The sequence below is a fragment of the Lygodium microphyllum genome, chromosome 2 (genome assembly GCF_053477565.2).
Source record: "Lygodium microphyllum isolate KBCC chromosome 2, Lygodium_microphyllum_v1.1.10, whole genome shotgun sequence".
NCBI classification, from domain to species: domain Eukaryota; kingdom Viridiplantae; phylum Streptophyta; class Polypodiopsida; order Schizaeales; family Lygodiaceae; genus Lygodium; species Lygodium microphyllum.
In genome coordinates this window covers 180,179,908-180,207,155 of record NC_141136.1, presented here as the reverse complement: position 1 = coordinate 180,207,155, position 27,248 = coordinate 180,179,908, and positions in this window count along the sequence as shown.

Genomic DNA, 27,248 nt, shown 5'->3' with positions numbered 1-27,248 from the left:
CGTTCAAGGAGATAATTTTCCAAATGTATTTTATCTTTACTACATGAATTAGAGACAAGCGAAAATGCATTCTTCCCATGGAGTTAAACGTGCCTAATGCATTTCTTTTATGTGGAATTAAACTCGTAGAACCTGGGCATGAGAACTTGTAGGAATATCCACGCGTAGACTTGGGTTCGAGACTTCCACGCTTGCACCTTGCATCTTTTGTTTTGGGGCCATTTATGCAGCGTATTTTTTTATTGTAGCAGCTTTTCCTGGGTTACTCGCGTGTCCTGGAGACTCACAGTTCGTGAATCTTCCTCTCCTGCACAGGATCAGGGCCTTGGAGGCTTGGATTTTTAAATCCCGGGGATAAGCCATATGCACAAGGCTTATGGAAGCTTGCCTTTAGAAGCTTCTAAAGAAGCTTCTTATTCTTCTATCACAGAACGTGACGTGGAGGGGAATGATTGGGAAGGAGAGAAGGACGACGAAGAAGAGGATGATTATGGAGGTGATGTTGATGGTGGTGGAGTGGCGACAGCAGCGCGGGTATAGGCGGTCTGCGTGGCATGGCGATGACGATGGCAGCAGCTCCCCTAACAGCACGCCCTCCTCTTCTCTCTCTTCGTGCCCCCCCAAGCTCTAAGGGGGAGGTTTTAGAGTGTGTAAGGGGGGGGGAGATCCATCATGTGGAGGGCTTCCATGCCCTCCCTCCCTCATGCATCCCCACACCACACTCCTCCCTCTCTCCAGTTAGCTCCACTCCCTCTCCCGTGCCATCCATTGGCTGAGGGGAGGGGGTAAGTAATAAAAAAATTTGCACTACTTTAATCATTTATCCATTTGCCTTTACGTAAGGGGTGTTTCTCGTGCGGCTTGCAAGTTTTAACCTCAGCCTTATTTGCACAACGTGGATAGGGTTCATTATTGCTCATGTGGGGTAAGGACTTTGTCAGTATCATTATTCCGTTGCGGGAGATGACTTTGCACAGCTTTTGCATGGGTGTGCGGTGATCAAAGTTCTTTAATATTTTGAGCAAAAATATTACGTTCTCTCCCCCTTAGAGGAATCGAGATGTCCTCATCTCGAGAAGAACTGGGGGTGTTGTTGGTTGAGAGCACTTTCATCCATCCAAGTGGCATCCTCTTCGGGATAATCTTTCCACTGGATGAGACATTCTCTCAAGGTTCTGGATCTCAAATATCTCTTCCTAACATCTAAAATCCTGACAGGCCATAGCTCAAGGACTCCTTAGCTAGGCATTACAACTTGTTGATCATCAAGTATATGCCTAGGGCTAGGTACATACTTCTTCAGTAGACTGATATGGAATACATTATGAACCTTTAGATTCTCGAGGAGTTGAAGTCTGTAAGCATTAGGTCCTAGGAACCCCTTGCTAGGTTTAGAATGGAGTTGAAGGCCTCCGTGGCCCCCAACATTTGGGCATGTTGGGAGATCCTATTCTAGATAAAGGATTGAGTTTGTGGTGCCATGTGAATTGGACCACTTACTTCTGCAGGGCAGAAGGGATACTTCTGTTGGACAGAAGCGATACATAATTTCTCCTATATGGGTGGGAGACAAAGATTAACTTGAAGATAAGTTAAGGAACTTGTTTGAATCTTGTTTGTCAATAGATTGCTTTGCTCTATTTTTATGTTTGTGATATAAGTTATGCGAACGAACCCTATTCCCTAAAAGGCTTAATTAATGAAGCTGACTTTAAGTGTCACACATAAATGTGGTAGGACCTAATTAGAAAACTAAAGCTATTAAGGGAAGCAGGTGGGCAGAACCCCCGACGGGTCCTACGACAGGGTGGTCCCAGAAAACTGGGAGGCTTCTCACAAGATTTTATCGTCATTCGACCTTTAGGTATTGTTAGGTTAGAACTGATTCATGCCATTTTAGGGGACCGAAATGGGATTATGCCCTATGGACAGAGAGGTTGAGCAGCGCATCCCTCTCGTTTCCCATTCTCTTTGAACCAAGTGTGGCATGGGTCTACTTTGGATTGGGTATCTCTGTGTAAAGAAGGATGTCCAAGATCCGACTCTAGAATGTTGTTAGGAGACCTTGGCCACTAGGAGCCTGAATTTTAGGATGATCCTAGTGGGTTCGGCCGTAAATGTTCCGTTGCGAGGCGGATTCGGGAAGCCCTAGGCAACAAAACCTCGAATATTCCATGGGAGTGCCGGGCAGCGACGCTTAGATTGATAGACCGCTAAATGCATGCCTAGACGGCTGATGGGCGGGCACCTTACAGTTGGTATCAGAGCAAAACTTTGTAATGATACGTGATTGATTAATGTATGGTTTGTAGACATATCCTAAACAAAATAATCTAAGCAGTATGGCTTGATTGTTAGGCACCTTTTGCACCTATGAATGTTGACATGCAAGAGAAGAAATTTTTTCTCAAGCAAATTAAGGCACCCGAGTTTGATAGAGAAGGGATAGACATCGCAGCAGAGGCAGAGATATGGATTGAGTCAATGGATGACTATTTCTTTGCTTCAGGAACTACCTCTACCAATCAAGCAATGATAGCCAAACTTAAGTTAGTTGGCCAGGCTCGATTATGGTGGAAGCAATGGTGCAAAGATGAAGGTGTTTCGGAAGCCGTTGTTACTTGGGTTTAGTTGAAAGATGCTGTATGCGGATGATACCTTCTGCCAACCTACCGGGCTTTGAAGATGAATGAATTCTTCAAGCTAAAGCAGCTAGAATTATCTTTGGAAGCTTACTACTCAAAGTTTATAACCCTACTAAAATACACACCACCTATGGATATTGCGCAGTAAGTATCCAAGTTTTGCCATGGCCTAAACACTCCTCTGAACCACTGTCTTGAAGTAATGCGTCCCCCCAAAGGACTTGCAAGACGCATTACTCCAAGCAAATCCAATCGTCCAAGAATTTAAATCGGGAAATTGTAGTAAAGATGGCTCCCAAGATCTGGGTAAGAGATGCCATACATGTAGAGAGATAGGGCACATCCGAAGGAGATGTCCCTACCGTCAATGCTTCCATTGTAATGAGCTAGGACACATCCAAGCAGACTGCCCTAATCTAAGTCCAGAAGATGTTGAGCCTCCAAGAAAACAAAGCTATACAAGTGCAGTCTATGGATATATAGAGGAATCAGATGAAGACGAAGACCTAGAACTGACAACACCTCTTCAGGATGACTAGAAATTCTAGAAATTTTGTTGACATGAAATACAACTTGTATTGGAATAAACTTTACTCTTGTAACTACAGTTAACTTGAGTAATATGAGTTGCATCTATTTTGAGCCTAGAACTTGTAAATGATTAGAGATACATTGGCAAGGAATGATAGTTATAAATTGCAATTAATTTTTATTTAGTCATTCCTTCTCAACTAATATAGATTGGGTCTTACCAAAATGTCAAAGCTTGGAAGTTCCCTCTCTCTCTCTCTCTTTCATTTTGTCATTCATTCATTCTCTCTCCCTGTAAACCTGTTACCCCTCCCTATCTCCCTCTTCTCTGTCCTCACTTCTCCCTATGGTTCCAACCCCTCTCCCCATCTTCTTTCTTCTTCTTCCTCCCTTATTCTTATTCCCTTCTTCCTCTCTTTTCATCATCTTCTTCTTTCTTTTCCTTCCTTATCTTCCTACTCCTCTCCTCTTCCCCTCCTTTCTCCTCCTCCCCTCTTTGTCATCTCCTCCCTCCATCTCCTCTTCATCTCCCTCCCTCCATCTCCCTCCATCTCCTCTTCATCTCCCTCCATCTCCCTCCATCTCCTCTTCATCCCCCACTACTAACTCCTTTCCCAATCCCCTCCTAGACCCTTATTCCCTCTTACACCCACGTATCCCCCCCCTTAACCCCCCATTTCCCTACCCCAACTCCCACTTACCCCTCCTTCGCCAATCCTTGGCTTTCCCCTCCCATGCCCCCCTTCCCCCACCCAGTTGAACCCCCCCAGCCATGTAAATTTATAAATGAAACTCGAGTGTTAATTTATTAAAAAAATAAAAATAGCCTTATAGTTTTGACACAATCCATCCCATCAATTATAATTAAAATCAACCCAATAATTAATTTATAAAAGGAACCTCTATCGTTTGCATGAGCACATTGCACTCTAACTCACTTAATTTTTAAAACTAAAGATGAACCCCCGTTGTTACTTATGTATGCCTACACATAATACAAACACATTAAATTGTAATAAAATGAACCCCTACCATCATGCATGCATGCACTTTGTGCCAAACATAATCTAATTGTAAGAATAAACTACATTTCTAGAGACCCTCATCGAGTCAGAGTTTGAGTGGGGTTGGGTTACAAAACTCGATTCGCCTTCCATTAATGAGCTACATTAAAATTATTTGCTATTTAATATTGTAACTCATAAAAGAAATGCAAATAGGAGTCACCCACTCTCAGTATACCACATTATAGGCTAATGAAATATGCTTACGAGGATGGGGTTTTTTGGTCAAGGTTAATCTTCTTAGTCCTTGTCTTTTTTGTTTATCAATTTGTGGTCATGTTACAAGTTTGTTGTCATTTGTATTTGGTCTCTGGTCAGTTTTAGGGTTTGCAATATGTTTAATCTTTTACTTTCTTATGTGTGCTTAACTATGGAATTTTAGGTTGCTTGTGTGTCAAGAATCGTGTGGTGGAGGGACTTGCTTGAGTCGTTGTGCTAACACACAAGAGGAAGCTTAGTTAAAAACATAAGAAGAGAGATGGAGGCCAAAACATTTTCTTCCTCGTTTTTTCTTATTCTTTCTCACACAATATAATATACACAAAGTAAAGATAAGATATAACATAAAGGAAAGTGGCCTACTAAGTCAAAAAATACATAACTAACTATGCTAATCAAGTGGTATTATAAGTATGCTAGCTATAGGTAGGTGTAAGAAACTAAATATAATAAGTGATAAGTCAGTGGCCATGTGAGGATCATAGTGACCATTGACATACTAAATGTAGATTTGTGGACCCATCTAACTATGTGGTTCATCATCAATGTCTACACATGTTGAGCTTACCATCTCAACATTGTTTGTGTTGTGTATCATGAAGCTATTGATTGCATGTGTGTGTAAGTCATGTCAAATTTTTTACATAAGCTATGGATTGTTTGGGAGTTGGTTTGGTATAGTCTTATGAATGTGGATTTTTATTGATTTTCTCTTAGTGGTGGTTTTTGTATTGGTTTTGCAAGAATTTACTTTCTTGTTTCTTGGTTTGTGTGGGTATGGTATATCATGTGTAGTCTAAATGGCGCCCCCACCACCGATAGTGGTTCAACATGTTCTGACAGATGATTTTTTATGCCGAGAAGTGCTTAAAAATAGCCAAAAATTACAAATATCAGGGGAAAAATAGACTTTGTCGAAGGCGACGGTGGCAATCAGTACAATTTTAAGCGAAAAGTCCCTAAAGCGCTAGTGCTAATTTTCATGGAAAATCAAATAATGGCGGATGGCTGAGATGGAGTTTTCCTAGTTGCAAAACGACGTCAAGAATCCAACGCAAGTCTCAAATCTTCATTCCTAGGTCGTTTGATCCCCCATTTAATCCCCGCAAGGCTCAGGGTTGTGAAGCGGCTACTGGATCTGGAAGTCGAGAAGATCGTGATGGAGCCCAGCTTTGTAGATTTCAATGCCACAGAGCCAGATTTCCAATCGGATCGCGAATCAGAGTCCGTTTGCACCCCCAAACATGTTGAAAACCCTTCCATAGTAGTGTGAAAGTGGCTTTTTTTTTAAAGTGGACATTTTATAAATGAAATGAAATGAAACTCTAAATGAAGAAAACATGCAAAAACATGTCGTGATGCAGGGAGGCAACTTTTTTTATTAACGCCCCATTTTTTGGGGATGTATGTATCTCTTGGATACTCAATCATGTAGAGAGAGAAGAGAAGATCCTTGATCCATGCAGAGAGGGCGAGATTTTGATGGTAACCATGTGCAATATGATGAAGGGAATGAACTTCTAATTTTTTTTCTCTCTCCTCCCTCCCTCTCCTGCATAGAGGCAATTCATGTGCAAGAAATCAAGAAGAAGAGGGGCTGAAGGATGCTTGTCTGCTGTGATCGGATTGCTTTAAGATGAAGAGGAGGCTGAGGAAAGGTTCAGCACTGAAGAATGGTTGATGGTCGCTTTGTGGGATGCCCAAAATAATTATTAAAAAACCCGCAACACGCAAGACACGCGGTATGCTCCAATTTTATGAAGAAGTTTGCTTGTTTTTGTTGTTTCATGGTCCAAATGTTGTTCATATGCGATGAATTTTTGTTTGAACCTTCTTTACATCATGGTTGAGGGTTATAACCACAAAAATGCAGAAACCGTAATGATTTAAAGCTGCGATTAATTCTTAAAAATCCACAAAATGTCATTTTTCAATGGAAATGAGTGGTTTTTTCGATTTTAAGTTGGCAGAAAGGAGTGGAAATGGAACAAAATCAGAGAAAAGGTTAAGTTTCAGTCAAAATAATAAGCCAATACAAATAAATCAGAAAATACCTATTTTTCATGAATAATAAATAGAAAAAAATAGTAAAAAATAAAGAAAATTGGGGTTTTCGCGCTAAAAAAATATGGAAAAATAAGATTTATGTGCATGAATGTTTGGCAAGGTTAAAGCATGAGATTAAGCCTCAGTTTGTCCTTGTCCTTTGTGTTATAGTACGTGTTTATTGCTTTTTACATACAAAAATGAAACAAAATAACCATTTACACCTATGCACTGCAGCAACACCTAAACGGTGAGGGGGGAATGAAGTTTGTGCGACGATCTAATTGCTAAAAAGATACAAATTCTGATTTTCCTCTTTGTGCATAGAATTTAGGGATCATTTCATAATTAAATATAGGCGGCTAGTAGCACGGAAGTTCTGGTGCTAGTCCCTAAAGCAACGCAGCACGTAACGCTTAGTTAAAATTTATAAAAGGGCTATTTTTCGCACCTCACATGGCTGGTTTTTTTAATGATAAAATGGTTGTGCACGATTTTCATACACCTTGCATCAAGCATTCTACGTGGTATCTCCTGGAATACATTGCAATTGATTGATAAACTTTGATCAACACTAAGAGGACAGGAAACCTAAGTCGTAGGTTAGACGGGCACTTCCGTTGGGGAAAGTTTTTTGAGGCAAATCAAAATCTCCTGGAACGTTGAATTATGAAAGAGTGGAGTTTGTGTGAATGTTATATGTGTTAGTGATGCATCTTGGGGCCAATCCCCGAGGTGTAGGAGAGTCACAGTGGAACCACGGCAATCAGAGGTGTTGCCGTATGTGTGTATTACGAGGCATTATGCCTATATGTTATGGGATCTCCCTCTGAGGATAAGGGAAGGTGAACGTTGGACTAAATATTGGATACAAATGCAAAATCGTCATAAGCATTTAGTGCAAAGTGAGTTTTAGACGCTCCTGGCCCGTGAGGCCGTGTGGTGGGGTTGTCTATCGTATGCATGAGGTCCGGCTAGTGCTATAGCCAGTGCCGACCCATTTTAGGTCCCATCATGTTCCACTATCAATTCACGACTTCTTGTTGTTGGATTAGATAATATGGTCTTTGTCCAATTTTTTCCCTCACACTCGCGCTTGTGGATGCTAAATTCTGTTATTCCATTCTAGAATCCTATTAAAAGCATTCAGGCTTGGTGTATGGTTGTAGCTTATGTTTCTCTTCTATCAACATCAATGAGGACCTAGTTGTTTTACCCCTTTCTACTTCTCTTATTCCTAGTGGCAACCATTTTTTATCATGTGAGAAAATTGTTGCTCTTTTTCAGAATGAGACTTCTATTCCCTTAGTGCCCAACAAAGTCATTGCCAGTTGCAAGGTATTAGTAGCTAGTATCTCTTCTCTTATATGGAAGAAATTATGGCAATTCTTACAAGAGAGCTTTATGTCTCGTAAGCTTGTGCCAAAGTGCTTGTCCAAGAAGCTTTTTACTAATTCTATTAATATCCTTGAGGGTGTGAAGTTTAATTAGGCACAATTCCTTTGACAAAGATGGATCAACATTGTCAACAAGTTCAGAAAGTCCAACTTAACAAGATCAAGAACAGGAACAGAATATGAAGAATTCTGTAAAAGTTTTTTGTAGATCTTCCTAGTGTGAAGTTCATCTTCCTCACTAGAATTTTCTTGCAATAGAGGAGGGGAAGAAACTAAAGATAGAGGTAGGATTGGAGTATCATTAGAATTAGGAATAAGAATGCCACTTGGGGGAGGCTTAAGGGTAATCACATTTTCAAGAAAATCCCAATAAGAAACATTGCTAAGCTGGCCTTTTTGAACTGGTTCGAAAGGTTGATCAATCTTTGTCAAAAGGAAATGTCCCCAATTAAACTTCACATTCTAAAGGATCTTGATAGAAGTAGTAAAAAGATCCTTAGACAAGAACTTTCATGTAGGCTTTCCAAACATAAAGCGATCCTATGAGAATTGGCATAACTAGTTCCATATAGGAGAAGAGATACTAGCCACTAATACCTTGGACCTGGTAATGACTTTGTTAGGCTTCCCTATAACAATTTATTGGGTTTTTTCTTTTCTTGTTCTTTTTTCCCCTTCTTTTTCTCCCTACTCTTAAGGGTGTTTCCATCTTTTCTCAAAGAGTATGTCAACATGGCACGAAACAAAGTCATTTTCTCCCATAACTCCTTTTTTTTTCAAAGGCAAGAATACTAGTGTTTAGACCCAATCACACCACATTTGTTAGATTGGAAGGAATGAAAACAGAATATGGAACGAAAGGGGACAAAATAAGTCATCTGTCATATCAATAAAATCCAAATGATACTAGCTATTAGAAGCAAAATGAAAAAAAAATAAAGAGCCAAAGTGTTACACCTTTGGAATTTCAAGGCAGAAAGTCCCAAAAAATCGAACATGGAAGACAACCCCAAGGTGAGAAAAATGAAAGAGAAAGGCAAGCTCAGAAAAAGTGTAGTAAAAGCCTCAAATGTAAAAGGAAAGCACACAAACAATAATAAGTGCACTAAATATTCTAGTAAGAAAAGTGTTGGGCACATTGTAGTTCATTTTGTAAAAGAGCACTAGGCTCCCTCTTGTGCAATTGTAAATGTATATGGGTAGGGGTGAAGGAACCATGTAAATAGGAAAAAATAGGGAAAGAGGACCTAGGCTAAAATGACCGGTCATATAAAATGACCGGTGTCGAAGGGTTTATGAAAGCAGAGTCATGTCTACAGAAGACCTTGATAAATATCAAGATGGAAGATCAAACAAGTGACTGAGAAAAATGATATCAAATAGTATTCATATTTCTGCCTTGAAGTTTGCAAAATACAGGGTGAATTCAAATCTGTTCAGTTCACTGATTTTAGGCTTTGAGATCCTTGACCTCAAGTCTTATGTACAGAAATTCAGATTTCAATATACAACATTATTGCGAACTTCTTGGATTCTGATATCAATAATGTGCAGGAAACTGCCATCAGTGAGTTTACAAACAAGAGGCATGAACTGTAATAGAATCTTTACTATCCACCAAGATTATCAATATCTTCTGAATTCGTAGTCATTGTTCATATTTGGAGCCATGGAAGATAAAGATGTGTCATGAAAAACTTCAATCAGAGGTGGAGAAACGAATTCATCGTGCTGCAACCACCTTACACGTACATAAAAAGCTACTCTCCTCATGTGATCAACTACAGTCCTTGTCAAACAAACATTTTGCCAGCCACTTAAGTCGCTGCTTTCTTCCTCACGTATAGAAGCATCCGGACATATATGAAGTAGAACAGGAGAGATATGAGGAGGAGTGACCGAAACTGAGATTTGCAATGATACTGGCTTACAGTCATGGTAGAGCTTTGATTCCATGTGCAAGGGCACCCAACCATCCCAAGACAGAGTGGGTGAACTAAGGATGGTTTGCCACAAGATGTCTAGATAACCAATTAGTTTAGGACGTGCTAGAAAACTGAAGCAGTTTGACTTTCTCTCCCGGAGCACCAATTGCAGGCCTTCTGTTGAGGTTACACACTGAAAGCGATAGGGGTCTGCTCTCAGTGCTTGAAAGAGCGTCTGCTTGGCTTAGTAGAAGAACTTCAGCAGCAGCAGCAAGGAGCAGTTCATGTTCACAGTAACCATGAAGGTCACCCCGCAGCATCGACTACGTCATTCTTCAGATCTAATATGCATCCAGCAACATGCGAGAACCCCCGCCATGATCATTCAATTCATCACCATGAGAACCAGGGCTACGATGATGCTATTGCTGTTCATCATAATCATTATCATCATTGTCATTATCGTAAGAAGCACTTTGATGATGTAGGAGGGGTAGTTCAATTCTGTACTCATCCCACAAGACACCATGGGAGCATGTGCTCTGCGGCAACGCCAAGGTTCAAAGGATCTCCTCTTCCAGGTCAATCTGCACTTCCTGATCCTGAGTATTTATTGCAGGAACCGTCCCGTCGCCCAGCAGCTGTCGATGTGCCCCACAAGAAGAAAAAGACCTCTCTCTGGTCGAGCATCCATTTGAAGCTCCCACTTTGTTTTCGGCATCATTTGTAAGCTCCAATATTTTGTTCTTCTTCGTTCTTCTCTTGTCGTCACCTTCGATCGACGTCTTTAGATTGCTCCAGTTCTACAGCTTTCGTCAAAGATTTAATGCTAACTTTCACTCGTTCCAATCCTCTGCTTCAGCTCCTTTGCGATGACGCAATCATAGTCTCCGAGTTCTGTCGTCGTCGGTTTGTCAAACTTCCTCATCCTCCTCGTCTTCATCCCCGTGCTTCTCCGATTAATACCTCGGATTGTGATAGTACAACTTATCGATCAGTACCTATGGCCCGTCTGAAAAAGAAACTACACAAGGTCAACAAGACGAGGATGAACGTGGACAACATATTAGTTGATGTCGAAGAAGGCGGAGGAGAACAACAGAGGCAGTAGAAAATAAGGAGAAGGAGGGGAAGGAGTCAGTAATTGCAGGAACGGTAGGCTCCTTCATCGTTGCAAGCTTTTTCTTCGGCCTTCGACGTCTGCATCCCCTCTCCTTTTGTGGAAGCCTCGATGTTTTTCAGACGACATACCAAAAGCTGGAGTTGGAATTCGCTAATTCTGGCCATTCTTGGACCAGTTTGACACAGCAGCTATATTCCGCTCTCGCCTCTGCAGACCAAGCTATTTTTGCAGTGAATGTGAACCTTAGATTTCTTTGTGAGAAAGTAGCTAGTCTGAAGCTGACATTACAGCGAGGTAATGATGTCATGAACGAGCTCCGAAAAGCTGCTCTACACTTAGGACGGAAGGGTTCCCCCAGTGCACGTCCTCTTCCCCCAAAATAGCTCCCTCCTTTTTCCCAAAACAGGATTCGCCTCATCTCTGAATAGAACGGCCTTGCCTACTTGCTTTTTCCCCATTTTAATAGCATACCACGTAACTTTTGCATATCTAAAAGCGGCCTTTGACACCATACTCCCATGTAACATTAGAGCTTTGCAAAATAGTAGCTGCCCAAGTCCACTGTGATACAATGACACTCATAATCAAGCCTGTCTTGATGCTCCTACTAGTTATATTGCACCATTCTGAGGTGTGCTAAACATCAAGTAAGCTCTCACATTTGGCAAACATATCCACCAATGTACTTCGACTTGCATCTCTTGGAGTTAGTTTAGAACTTCCTCACAAAGTCCATATTCGGCATATCTTAAAATAAGTGTAGCCCATGAGATTGCATCTCGAGTTTCCAATCTATCAAAAACCTTATTCTTCTCCATCTTCGGCATAGAATGAAAGAGCAAACATAACAACTAAGTATGTACAAAGTAACAAATCTCATGCACAACTTTTGGGTGGTTTACACACCTCGAATGCGCAGCAATACGACACCGGTCATATAAAAAAGTCATGGACACCCAAAAAGGAGTAGGGCATGTATAAAAAGGCTAAAAGTGAATAAAGAAGATCATTCTTGTATGTGGCCAAACTGGCTCTCCTCTTCTTGCTCTTGCTCTTGCTCTTGCTTGTGCTTGTGCTTGTGCTTGTGCTTGTGCTTGAGAAAGGGAGTATGAGGGAGTGAGTGTGTAAGGGTGAGGGAACATGGTGGAGAATCTCTTTATATTCTCATCTCTTCTCTTATTCTCTTATTTTCTCTTCTCTTGTCTCATGCATGGCAGAGGGCTTGCACCTTGATCATGGAGCTATTGGTGGAGAGCTCAAGGTAGGAGGCAACTAGATTGGGCATGAAGGTAAGCTCACTACACTCATACGTGTAAGACTGTGTACGGTGATGTGAGAGATAGCCATTGCACTTGGCTTGAAATGCTTGAAACAATAAGCAATTTGTTGGTCGTGCTGGTCGAATGAGAAGCTCCCATATAAGCCAAAGGGCAATAAGAGCTATCGTCTATGATTATCAAGATTTCTAGGGAGGAAAATACTTCTTCAATAAATAGCCATTAATCAAGAAGGGATCATCAAAGCCATTAATCAAGGAGGGATCATCAGAGGCATCTATGGCTTGTATCCACAAAAAGCCATTAGGGTTGACTGCAAATACCTTACAAGGGCCCATTCAACACTACTAAAGCTTTCCTAAATTTTTTTTAGCATGAATCCTAAGCTAGGATGAGATCCCTTTCTTTAAATTTCTTCTACTTAATGAAGTTGTCATTGTAGACTTTGCGTTGAGTCACTATGACTTCCATACATTGTAAGGGCATCCTTCACATCTCATCTAAACACTCCAAATGCAAGAGATGGTGCTACAGAGACTCTTCATCTCTTAATCATGCTGTGATGGACACTCATAAAGAGAGAAGCTACAGCTCAATAGGAAAAATGGATTTTGTACCATATTCCAATTGGAAAGGTGTCTCTCTGATTATGGCCTTATGGAAGGTTTTGTATGCCCATAGAGCTTCTTTAAGTCAACCATCCCGATCACATTGATGTGTGGCAATCGTTCTTATTAGGATTGAACAAAGGATGTGATTGGTGACTTGGACTTGGCCATTAGCTCTAGGATAGTAGGGTGTGAACTTGCCATGGCAGATCTGATAGATCTCTATCATCTCTTTCATGATCTTATTTAGAAAGTGAGTGCAATGATCACTTACCAGTTCTAAAGGATTACCAAAGTGGGTAATAATGGTCTTGTGCATGAACAGAGCCATGTTGTTGCCACCATCTTGCTTGAGAGTTTTGGCTTCATAGCACTCCATCATATAGTTTGTATAGACCACGATATATCTATTCTACTTCCATTTATTTGGAGGGTCAATCAGTTTTTCAAAGTTGGTGCCCCATTTCTCAAATGGATTCAACAAAAGGATCAATTGCAGTGGCATTGCATTGGTTTTGGTGGACTTTTCCATTCATTGATAGAAATTATAACACTTATAGTAATCATAGGCATATTTTTGGAGGGTTAGCCACCAATATCCTGTGAATAGAAATTTCTTGTCTATTTCTTCTCCCACAAACTATCCACCACATCACTCATCATGACATGCCTCAAAACAATCCCAATCTCATCTCCTTCTATGCATCTCCATAGTACTTCATCTTTGTCTTTCTTGTACAAAGCACCACCTAGTAGTGAGTAGTAGGGGGTTGATTCTAATAAAAGCTTCTTCTTCTCTCTGCTAGAGATACAAGGGGGTACTATTGTGTGGCCAAGAGGTGGAAAATGTTTTCATACCATGGGGTCACAAGCTCTACTAGAAATAAAGCTGCATTAAGAAAGTCTAGATCATCTTGCTCCCCTTCTTCACTTTGAGGGATTTGCAATATGATTGGCTAGAACACGGAAATGATTGAGTTTAGTGACCACTTCAAAATCAAACTCCTTGAACAACATGAGCCATCTCATAATTCTACTTTTCATCTCTGCCTTGTTCATTAGGAAGGATAGAGCCTCATGATCCATATAGAACTTAAAATGCATAGATAAAAGTAATGCTGAAACTTATATAGGGCAAACACTATCACTAAACACTCAAGCTCTATCACTGTATAGTTTCTTTCACTATCAATGTCTTTTTGGCTTGCATAATAAATGTGTTGGTCCCAGCTTGGATGAGCCTTTCTAATAGAGGACTATGCCTATCCCCTTGACTGATGCATTAGTATGCACATGGAATTTCTTTGTCTAATCAAGGGATTGCAAGATAGGCGCTTTGATCAAGCACTACTATAGTGTGTTAAAAACTTCTTCTTGTTGAGATTCAAGCTCATTAGTCTTCTGCTAGTTGTTTACCTTAGTGAATAAGGTTAAGTCACACTGACTTAACCATGGTTTTGATCTAGGTTTGTTGATCATTGTATGTGGGTTGTACATACAGTTGACTTGACACTATGTGTGTTGATGGAATGGAATGAATTGAAGGGAGCATGTCTGCTTCCCTTACTTCCTGTGTCTTGGTCCACCTCTCTCTCTGAATTCTAATATGGTATCAGAGCCTAGACCAAGATGGCTTGTGCATAGAAAGGGGCAAGAGATGACTGTGCTTGAGGAGGCATGGATTTGTAGAAGCTAAGCAGGCTGTTGCGCTTCTTCACCAATAAGAATGTTGTCCATTCTGATCTCTAGTGATCACCGTTCACCAACGCCATTGCTAGCTGCTACATAAGAGCGGCTCATATTTAGCCAGATCTTGCTCATCAATTCCACTTGAATGTTAATTGTAGTATTCCATTTGACATGAAGCCTTTGAAACATTTGGCTGCCCAGGATGAAGCACATCCACTGTAAATTGCTTGCGGGAAAGTAAGAGGTTAGTCATGAACTTGTGCGCACGCACGATGCAAGATTTGAAATCCGCCATGGCAAAAATAGAGGGAGACTATCGTCTTGCCTAATGCTATAGCTAATGCTCCACCTCTACCAAGCAGCTTGCCGTCTGGAGAGGATTTCACACTCCACTTGTCACAGCAACATGTAACGGAGCCAGAAAAGCAGCTTCACTTGGGGGCGGCTGTTCTGTAACAAGAAAGTGAGAACCTCCCATGCCTTTCTAGAAAGAGCCAAATCGCCAATCCAAGAAACCATGCTAAGGATTGCCAGTAATGTGGTTGCATCAAGATTAGGTGCTCTAAGACATTGTATGCTGGGGCCAAAACACGGATGTATTTCCTTCCATGTCTACTTTGGGGGATCTTCTGCAATCATGTGTAGAGACTAATGTGCTATGCCTCCTGAAATCCTGGAGTAGCAAAACACGATCTACACTTACTTCATTACTTTGAAGGTTGGGAAACGGATGATAAGAGCATGTGTGTAGATATCTTGGTTGTTGAGGACTCACCCTACTGAGAGGAGGTGTATATTATCAAACTCAAACTGACAGTTTGAAAACTGATGGAAAAGTTTAAGCAACTCTAAAGGATAATTTGGTAAGAAAACTGGTAAGCACAAAGGGCACCGTTCTCACGGAAGGCTATTTAAGAAGCCAGAACTTCCGTGTTCTGCCTTCTAGGGAGAAGAAGAAGAAAGAGTACACCAGCTCAAAGAAGAATGCAGAGAGCCCACTAACAACGGCAAGATGAGAAACGTTGATCTTCTCTCACAAAATGCATCTCTTGGGGGATCACGTTACTATGTGTCATTCATAGATGACTATAGTAGGTACACATGGTTGTATGTGATGAAGCACAAGAGTGATGTCATGGGAGGACTTCAAGAGACATGTGGAGAAAGAATTGGCTTGCTACATCTCATGCTTGAGATCTGATAGTAGTGGAGAATATGTTTCTAAATACCTTTATCACTTCTTGGCAGCTCATGTGATTAAAAGGCAATTGACATGCATGTACACACCACAACAAAATGGTGTGGCAGAAAGGAAAAACAGGGTGATCATGGAATCAGCAAGAGCCATGTTGAATGATAAGAGCCTACCAAATGCATATTGGGCAAAGGCTATAATGACTACAGTGTATGTCATGAATCGTACACCAGTAGCAGGTATACATTGATCCGGGTTTTTTACAACCCGGATTACTACCGCAAAAATTGGCCAAAACCCCTATCAAGAGCTTACCATATCACTTTGGGTTTACACTTCAAGCACTAGGTATGTTACATTGCTTCTCAATTATGATAACTCTAGCAAATGGGGGGAACAAGTTATTAGGAGGCATGTCAATGTAAAGGGTAAAAGGGATGGTTATCTTAGTGAAGATGAAAATGGATTACATCTAAGAGTTGAGTGAGCGCATAGATTTTTCAAAGAACTAGCCTCCAACCACACATGGGCTCTGCCTGCATCACTAAGATTTGGAATCTATCACCATCATTAGAGGACACCTCACCCTAGCACACAAGTCAATATCCATATCATGGTGTCATTTGGATCTTACACAAAAGCTTACAAGCATGGACCCCTTCTGTCACATGCTTATATGTATTTATATATAGATGGGAGACTAAAGTCAAAGCAGCTTTTGGAAGCCATTTTTTATAATCTCAATAACTCCCAAGAAAAAGAAAATTTCAAGAAAATTCCCACGTTCCCTGATCGATTTTGACCTGGTCTACAAAAATGCAAAAAAAACTTTTTTCAGATTGTTCACGGATTTGAAGTTACGAAGGCGCAAACTGCTGGCTACATGCAATTTGCTTCTCTCTTTCACCACACCAAGTTTCCATTCTATCATTCTTGTAAATATATTATAATAGTGTACTTTGGGCACCCACCTCTTGTAATCTAGCTCAATTTCTCTATTTTTTCTACCACCACCCTTGGCTTCTTGCATGATGACCAAGGTGGAGACTTGTCCCATCCACTATTCTCTATATTTTCAAAGACGCCATACATCATCTAGGATTATATTAATCAAGAAGATTAGCTTAATCTAATCCCTCATGGAGGCTATATAAAGAGCCCATGGAGAATGGAGAGGGGAGAAGAACAATGACAAGCACATGAGAGCACTCTAGAATACCCTCATGCTAGTCCATCTCTTTGAGGTAAGCTATAAGTAAGTTCTTTTATTATATAGCATAATGGCAAGCTTCCTCTACCTCTTCTCCTCTTGTCTCCCTCTCTTCACATCTTCTCATTCCATGAATACATAATGGAAATCTTCCTTTACCTCTTCTCCTCTTATCTCCCTCCCCTCTCATCTCTCTCTCTCATATTCTAATAGGGTGTCTAGTACATATATTCTCTCTTGTAAATTTGTGTCTTAGTTCTTTTGATTCTCTTTGAGAAAAGGGATGTCCTAGCCCATCCTCCCTTTGGCTAGGTGGTGCCCCTCTTTAATTCTCTTAGTGAGGATTGGAGGTTGGATGGGTAAGAGGCAATGGGTAAGAGGCAACCCATTCATCATTGCAGCCCTCATTTTTTGTGCCCCCGCTAAGGAGTTTTCAAGCTACGCTCTACAACTTTTATGAAGAAAGAAACATATAAGGAGTTGTCCTCTTCTTCAATGAGTGTTTGTCAAGGAATCACTAATGAGAAATCTTCATCAAACCCTATTCAAGGGATTCACTTCTCAAGAGTACCACTATGGTCTCCAAAAGAAGCTCAAGAGAAGAAGGATCTTTATCAACAAACGGCACGTATGCAGGTAAAGCAAGTTAATTACACATACCCTTCTTTGCTTCATGAGAAATCTTGCTCTCATCAAGTCTCTAGGTCAAGGCATTGTGTTGAGTGCTTGGTGTCTAGTGTAAAGACACTCCCTAAGGAGCTTCGTCTTCAAGTGGTGAAGGCGCTTTCAAATTCGGGGATTAATAAGTTTTTGGAGGGGGAGTTACACATCAATGGTGTGCGATATTGGCAAGAGGCTACATATGGTGATGCGCTTCAACTACTACTAGCAAGAAGACTCAAAGTAATCGAGAAGGTAGCTTTCGAAGCCTATGAACTTTACAAGGCTGATGATGGTTACACAAAAGCTACGCTAATCAGTGGTGAGAAAATCCTTCGCATCTCTCGAATGGTGGGATCTAAGAGGCCATAGCTTCAACAACACGCTTCATGAAAGTTTGTAGTGAAAATTTGTAGTTAATGTATAAATGACTACTCCTACTTTCTACAACTTTCAATCGGTTTAAAACATTCGGGTGGATGTGTGCATTAGTAGAAAGGTACATTTTCAGCAAAGATTGGTCTTCTATTTTGGAGCTGAGAGGTTGAGAGAGATCTTGTTGTCCCCTGATTCCATAATACTCCCTATTTTGGATTATAACGTCTCCTTTAATGTGTACATATTCATTCTACTCTAAGTGTATCCCATGAACCATAGGGATTTGTATGGACCTATCTGTCCACTTGCTAGACAAACCGTGCATATAATCGTTAGCACAAAGCTTAGATTTCAAAATATTATAAGGGGCTTATTGGGTCCTCGTTGTCTTGTTGAGATTAATGCATCTGTAAATCCATTTATTCTACCCTTAATAAGATATGACTTGGGCCTAGACATGTTCATCTTTATTTTGTATTGAGCTAGATCAACATCTTCCTATCATGGCTTTTCAAAGTTTTTTTGGGCACAAAGGGGAGAAATCTCTGGACTTTTTGGATGACTTAGAAATGACCTTCCTAGTCACAGGCCAGGATGATGAAGCAACCAAAGTACGGGCCTTCCCTTTAGTTCTAAAGGGTGATGCTTGAGTGTGGTATCAAGCTCTCTCGGAGGCTACAAGGGGTAATTGGGAGGATCTCAAGACCGCATTCATGCACAAGTACAAAGATACAGAGCCATTTGAAGATATTTGGAGACAACTCTTAGATCTTAACCAAACCTTACCAGGGGAGTACCAAGCATATGAAGGCATGTTTATAAAATTATGGGATAAATGGACAACCTCCTTAGCCGAGGGAGAAAGAGTACGTGATTCCTTAAGAAAGATTGTTTTCTAGCCGGACTCTATCCTCTACTAAGGGAGAAGGTCAAAGGAAAGTTTCCCACATCCTATGAAGAATCAGTCACTTATGCGAGGGAGAAAGATAGAAAATTGAAGTATCAAGCCCAGTTGAAGGGGGGAGTTGAGCCCATACAAGTTTTACCAACCATGCCAAGGCCTAGAGAAATAGCAGAGGCCCCACCTGAACCGGAGATACCACAACAAGAGCTCCTACAACGCATTACTAATCAACTTGAAAGCCTTTCATTAAATTTGGTGCAAGGAGTATGACCCCCTCCCCTCATAAATAAGACAATCAAGGTCCAAGGAGATAAGAAAGAGAGTATGTTTGCTATAACTGTGGGGAGACTGGCCATGGTATGTACTTTTGCCCTCATCCCATGCGTTTCCTAGGAAATGGGTTCCAACCAAGAAGGAGGGGACAATAAGTGACACCACCTAAGGAAAGGTTTGTTCCACCGAATCCAGGGCCTCCACCATCGGTTCAAGTTCTCCAGCATCCTTGACCACTTGCAAAGGTGCCGCCCTTGCCTGCCCAACCGCCAGAGAATCATGATGTCAGGATAATTAGTTTAGATAAGAGTGATGTCAAAGGGAAGGCCAAAGTAGTAGAGGTTGAAGAAATGCCGGTGAAGAAAGCCCGTAGAATTGAGAGAATGGAGCCTACACCACCAAAGGAGGTTGAAAATATGGAAGAGGAGGCAGAGTCATCAATGGCTGCAAAGACACGCAACAGTAAAAAGAGGAGGGCTCGCTCATGCTGACACATTGAGCCAGATGATTTTTTGATGCCAGGAGGCATATTCCACGGTGGATTCCGTGAGGTTTTACGGTGGATTCCGTAAACTTAGATGACCGGGGCTCATACGCAAAGAGGATTCTTTGTGCGAGAAGTTGATGGGGACGCCTGTCCTTTTCGGGCGTTTCATTAATTTAGTGTGTACATGGGTGATTCCATAGCGGGTGATTCCGCAAAATGCATATTAAATTAATAAACGTTTATGAGTTTAGAGTGCGCACTCGTAATAAATTAAGGTTAGGATTTATTTCTAACCAGTTGATTTATTTATGTAGCTGAAGACTGCTAGGTATTCACTTTTGTCGGTTTAATTGTGTTATTTTACTAACGATTGTGAATGCTTCAGTTGATGTGTAGAGATAGCAGGAGTGGCGGAGGAAAGCATTGGAGTCTAGCGGGTTTCCGACCTTTGGATATATTTTGATAGGAGCCACGCTTATATTTTGATTATGTCTATAGAGACATCGACTATTTATTATTATTTTGTATGCGCTTATGCGCCTGGATATGTTATTTTTATTTGGACATTGAGATTGGGCGTGCCAGACTCTTTGGGCACCGTCCATTAGCTTTATTTTCCTATTTTTGGTAGAAAGCAAACTCAAAAGCTAAAAGCTTGTATATTTTTGTAATTGGGCTATTTTTGAGCAAAAAGATTGAAAATATATATTAAATACATGCTTTGTGAAGCGCTCACACAAGGCATGGGGGAGATTGAACCCAATTTGTCTCTTGTCTCATGTCGTGCTTGCTTTCACATTGATTTTTGTGCTAAAAAGTAGAGTGCTTTGTTCTTGGGGACCTTTGGGAATTCGCTACGTGAGCTACCTGCGTCCGATCTGCGCACCAGTGGTATCAGAGCGGAGCAGAGATCAAGGGCTTCCAATCGCTACCAATCTCGGGCGAAGGCGGAGCTCCAGGAACAAACGACCTCTACAGTCAATCTCGTCGCGAACCGTCGATACAGGCAGACTTCTGGCGATCAAGAACCCCTGTTTCCACTCTCAGATCGCGAAGGACCACTCTCTGTCGGCGGAGGACCACGCATTCATCTCCTTCTTCAAGTCGTCAAAAAAACCAGAGCTAAGTTTCATCACTACAAGCCTAAAAGCTTAAAAATCAAAAGTTATAAAGCTTAGTTAAGCTTTAATAAAGCTTAGCTTCACAAATTTCATCTCGGGCGGCGTCAGTATGTTCTCGCCGAGTTCAAACGCGACGTCAACATGCCGCGATACCTCAAATTCACATTGGGCTTAGTAAGCCATAAGTTCCATAATCAAACTAAGTCACAAGCTACACAGGTCACACACATTCAGTCAGATTTGGCAAGTTTATCAAGTTGAAGTACTGCAAGTTCCATAAGTTGGCCTAAGTCCTGCAAGTTCTGCAAATCGGCTAAGTTCAGCAAGTTCACAACCCTGCAAGTCTGTTAAGTCTGCAACTCTGTAAGTCAGACTAAATCAGAACTGACTAACGCTTGAAACTCCTAGAAGACTTGTTCGTTTGCAAAAACTCAGAACTGGAAAGTTGTTCGCAGCAAGCTATTTTACCTATCTGCAAGTTCGTTGAAGTACTTTCAGCAAACGGAGACTGAAATATTTCAGAATTTCTGAAAATTGAAGAAGAAAATACCCAAAAATACATAGCCTTGTAACCCCAAATTTGAGCTACGCTCATCCCACTAACTGATTTTGAGTGAGAAAGGTTTGTTGAGTTTTACAGGATGACTACCCCACATATGGATGATCCTATGGCTGAAGACGACCTACCCGAGCCTACCATGGAGCAAAAGCTGGATCTTATCATGTTGCAATTAGACGAAGAGCGAAGAGCTAGGCAAGCCTTGCAAGCGCAATTGACAAAGCTACAAGGAGCGTCCACTGATAAAGAAGAACCTCAAGCTGAAGATTTGATACGCCGTACTATCGACGCCACTCTTGAAGCACAAACCATTCGCAAGGAATCCAAGATAAGTAAACGAAGTTTCAAGTTTCGCACTTTCAATGGCATAAGGGAGGGAAAGACTGTTTTATCATTCATTAGCCAGTTTGATGACTATTTCCATGAGGAAACTTATCCTGAGAAAGATAAAATCAAGTGTGTTACTAATCATCTGATAGATAGAGCTTCACTTTGGTGGACTGTCGTCCGCAAGAGCATAGAATGTCCTGCTACATGGGAAGATTTTAAGAAGAAGTTCATGCAAAATTTCCTACCACCGCAATTTCATGAGAAGGCTATCAAGCAATGGGATTTACTCCAACAACGCGACCGTGAGCCTATTCCACAGTATACAGAGCGTTTTTGGAATGCACTTTTACAGCTACGCATGCTTGAAGACGTACCAGAGACGACCCATAAGCGGAAGTACATGTCTGGACTTCTTGGACATTACTACGCTGAGGTGAATATGTTCAAGCCTGCTACTCTTGAAGATGCCATCTCCTTAGCTCACGACACTGAAGATAAGTTACGTGGAAGAGATCGACGACCACAGCCATTCCAAGCAAACGGTAATTATGGATCTAAACAATTCAATTCCAATTTCAGAAGGTTTAATCCAGGTCGTTTCTCATCACCACCTTTCCGTAAGAATTGGCCTAAACCACCTGCATTACCATCCACTGTCAATCCAAATCCTAAACCTATCCAACAAGCAAATCCAAATATACCCAGACTCCCAGCCATTGCAAATAATGTGACCAAAGCCAAGCCTATCGTATGTTACAAGTGTCACCAGCCAGGCCATCTCGCAGCAAATTGTCATTCAAAGAAGCCATCAGCACATATCAACTACCTTGGAGCTATGGACGAGGACGAGCATGAGGATATGCCGGACTTCACTGAAGAAGAAGATGATCCTACTACTACTTCCGACACTTTACCAGGTATGCCTACTTTACATTCATTGTTGACTATGAAATGTATGGTGCATGGAAAAGAAAGAACTGTATTGCATGATGACGGTAGTACGCATGACTTTATTTCAGCAAAATTGGTAAAGGAATTGAAATTGCATACTGTACCTACGCACTATCGCATAAAAGCTGCATTTTTAGGCACTAGGTACAATGGCACACAAGAAGTTCAAGATTTAGAAATTCAAATTGGTCCATATATTGAAAGAAGAAATTTCTTAGTTGTCCCATTACAGTCTAGCGACATTATTCTAGGAATGCCATGGAGACACCAACATAATCCCAATATAGATTATTCCACACACACAATGAATATTAATTTTCAAGGAAAATCTATTACATTATTTGGTATGCATGCATCTCATATGTTTCCACTGCTTTCGCATACTCAAGCAAAACGTGCACTACGCAAGAATACTAAATCATATCTCATTTGGGTGAATGAATTGCACGCAAAAGAAACTCATATGCACCCTAGACATAAGGAATTTCTTGCATATTTTAAAGACTGTTTCGCAGAAGACCTACCACCAGGTTTACCTCCATCACGTCCAGAAGACCATAAAATTGACCTAATACCTGGCACACAACCACCTTGCAAAGCCCCATATAGGCACAATCAAATAGAACAAAAAGAAATCCAGACTCAAGTAGAAGAATTACTAAATAGAGGTTTAATTCGACCTAGCAGTTCTCCATTCGGTGCACCTGTGCTCTTAGTCAAGAAAAAGAATAATACTTATCGGATGTGTATTGACTACCGAGCATTAAACAAGATCACTGTAAAGAATAGGTATCCTATACCTAGAGTTGATGACCTTATGGACAAACTGCAAGGATCTTCTATATTTAGTAAAATTGACCTTAAATCTGGATATCATCAGGTGAGGTTAGATAGATCCGACATATTTAAGACTGCATTCAGGACACAGTTTGGCCATTACGAATTCTTAGTTATGCCATTCGGATTAACTAATGCACCTGCTACTTTCAGTAGAATGATGAACCGTATTTTTCTAAAATATCAGTATTGTGTGATTGTTTTCTTTGATGATATTTTAGTATTCAGTCAAAGTGAAAAAGAGCATTATGAGCATTTATCATTAGTTTTTCAATTACTGAAAGAAAATCAATTGTTTGCAAATCCTGACAAGAGTGAATTCTTTAAGACAGAAATAGAATATCTAGGTCATATTGTATCAGAAGAAGGAATAAAAGTTGATCCTAAGAAAATTGACGCAATATTGCATTGGCCTATTCCTAAAAATGTACATGAATTACGCTCATTCCTTGGTCTTGCTAGTTTCTATAGGAAGTTTGTACGTAATTTCTCATTACTTGCTTTACCATTGACCAAACTTCTTAAGAAAGGCATTGTTTATCAATGGACTGAAAACCAGCAGAAATCCTTTGATTTACTTAAACGTGCATTGACCAATGCCCCTGTCCTACAATTGCCTGACTTTAATAGACCATTCTTTTTAGTTGTGACTGATGCTAGCGGATCAGGAATAGGAGCCGTGCTAATGCAAGATAACCATCCAATAGCATATTCTAGTTCTAAGCTGAAACCCTCTGAGCTCAAATATTCCACATATGACAAGGAACTCTTAGCAGTTGTCCAAGCATTGAAACAATGGAAGCATTATTTAATGGGTTCAGAATTCATGATAAAGACCGATCAGCAAAGCATTAGACATCTACTTAGCCAACCCCAAATTTCTGACCGTCATATCAAATGGGCTTCATTCATTCAAAGTTTCCATCCTATCATTCAATACCAACCTGGAAAAGAAAATGTAGTTGCCGATGCATTAAGTAGAAGACCTGCAATTCATAACATTTCTATCATATCTTTTGATTCTTTGATTGCTATGAAAGACACATATCACCAGGATATTACTTTTCATTCTGATTGGCAAAAATTAGTTCAAAATAATTTCATTCCTGTTGATTCATTGTCATATAATGATGGATTCATGTTCTTTGAAAAGAGACTGTGTGTTACTATTCCATTCCGATCTTTTGTTTTGAATGAAATTCATTGTCCCCCATATCAAGGTCATAGAGGTATCATTTCTACATTACGCATGTTAATTGAAGATTTTTATTGGCCGCATATGGATGCAGATGTGTCTAATTTTGTTTCTGAATGTTTGATTTGTCAACGAATAAAAAGACATCATGGTAAACAGTATGGGTTATTAATGCCTTTATCTATTCCATCTAAACCTTGGGAACATATATCTATGGATTTCATTACTGGCTTACCAAATACTAAATCTAACCATGACATGATTTGGACAATTGTAGATAGATTTAGTAAGCAAGCATATTTCATTGCATGTAAGAAAACTTTAACAGCATCACAAGCAGCACAGTTATTTTTGAAAACTATTTTTACTAACCATGGATTGCCGAAAGTGATTATTTCAGATAGAGATTCTAGATTTTGTAATAATTTCTGGATTACACTGTTTGCAAATCTAGGCACAAAGATTGATTTTTCATCTGCATTTCATCCAGAAACAAATGGACAAACAGAAGCCACAAATAGCACTATTTTAGATCTTTTACGTGCATACACTATCTCTAAACCTCAAACATGGGATACTCATTTGCATTTATTACAGTTTGCATATAACAATACACCGCACACATCTACAAAGAAAGCACCTTTTGAAGTTATTTATGGACATAGATTATCTACACCTGTTGCATCTTTGTCTAATAGAATACAAAGTGCCGATGATATTGCTGTTATGCATAACACTATTTTTGATGAGGTAAAGGATATGATTGCTAAAGCCCAACAATCATATACCAAACAAGCCAACAAGAAAAGACAAGCCAAGAATTTCAAAGTTGATGATTATGTTTGGCTTAGAATAGAAAAGCGTAGACTGCAAAGTGTAGATAGACATCCAATTGTCAAATTAGCCCCTAGATTCTACGGACCATTTAGAATCATTCATAAGATTAATGACAATGCATTCAAGTTAGAACTGCCATCTCATTGGAAAATTCATAATACCTTTCATATTAGTTTATTGAGACCATTTAGAGGACAATTACCTATCCACCCTGTATATGAAAACCCACCTTTATTAGAAGAAGAGACTGAAATACTTGAACCAGAAGCCATCATAGACACTGACTACATGACCACTAGAACTGGCCGAAGGTATTCTAGATATTTAGTGAAATTTAAGAACCATCCTGTAGAGGAAGCACAATGGATGCACGCTAGAGACCTAAATGCTTTCCCCACTCTGTTAGCTCCACATTGAGCTAATAGCAATTGAGGTCAATTGCTATCCCACCCCGGGGGTATGATGCCAGGAGGCATATTTGATGCCAGGAGGCATATTCCACGGTGGATTCCGTGAGGTTTTACGGTGGATTCCGTAAACTTAGATGACCGGGGCTCATACGCAAAGAGGATTCTTTGTGCGAGAAGTTGATGGGGACGCCTGTCCTTTTCGGGCGTTTCATTAATTTAGTGTGTACATGGGTGATTCCATAGCGGGTGATTCCGCAAAATGCATATTAAATTAATAAACGTTTATGAGTTTAGAGTGCGCACTCGTAATAAATTAAGGTTAGGATTTATTTCTAACCAGTTGATTTATTTATGTAGCTGAAGACTGCTAGGTATTCACTTTTGTCGGTTTAATTGTGTTATTTTACTAACGATTGTGAATGCTTCAGTTGATGTGTAGAGATAGCAGGAGTGGCGGAGGAAAGCATTGGAGTCTAGCGGGTTTCCGACCTTTGGATATATTTTGATAGGCGCCACGCTTATATTTTGATTATGTCTATAGAGACATCGACTATTTATTATTATTTTGTATGCGCTTATGCGCCTGGATATGTTATTTTTATTTGGACATTGAGATTGGGCGTGCCAGACTCTTTGGGCACCGTCCATTAGCTTTATTTTCCTATTTTTGGTAGAAAGCAAACTCAAAAGCTAAAAGCTTGTATATTTTTGTAATTGGGCTATTTTTGAGCAAAAAGATTGAAAATATATATTAAATACATGCTTTGTGAAGCGCTCACACAAGGCATGGGGGAGATTCAACCCAATTTGTCTCTTGTCTCATGTCGTGCTTGCTTTCACATTGATTTTTGTGCTAAAAAGTAGAGTGCTTTGTTCTTGGGGACCTTTGGGAATTCGCTACGTGAGCTACCTGCGTCCGATCTGCGCACCATTTTTCCCTGGGTAAAGATACTAGAGGTTATGATTTGCTTGTTGATGTGAGGGATCAAGGGCCAAAAATTTCATGGCCACAATTACTACATCTATCTCCAACAGTGCGGCGACAATGGTCCAAGATGATAAGTATTAGACCCATGAAGAATAGACATGTGAATGCAATCCAGGCTAGAAAGATGAAAGATATTGTGCCTCTAGTGGAAGCCGAAATCAATGAGCAGAGAGTGTCAAAGACATATGTGGATGGAGGTGCAGAGATTTGTGTCATGACAGAAAATTTGATGCATCGTTTGGGATTATAGGTAAATGAAACTACTAAATTTGGGGCCAAAATGGCTAATAATATAGTAGTAAATTATTTGGGAGTTACAAACAAAGTCAAGGTAAATGTGTGTGGAGTGCAATTGGAGCTTGACATGTATGTGATGCCAGTGAAGGGGG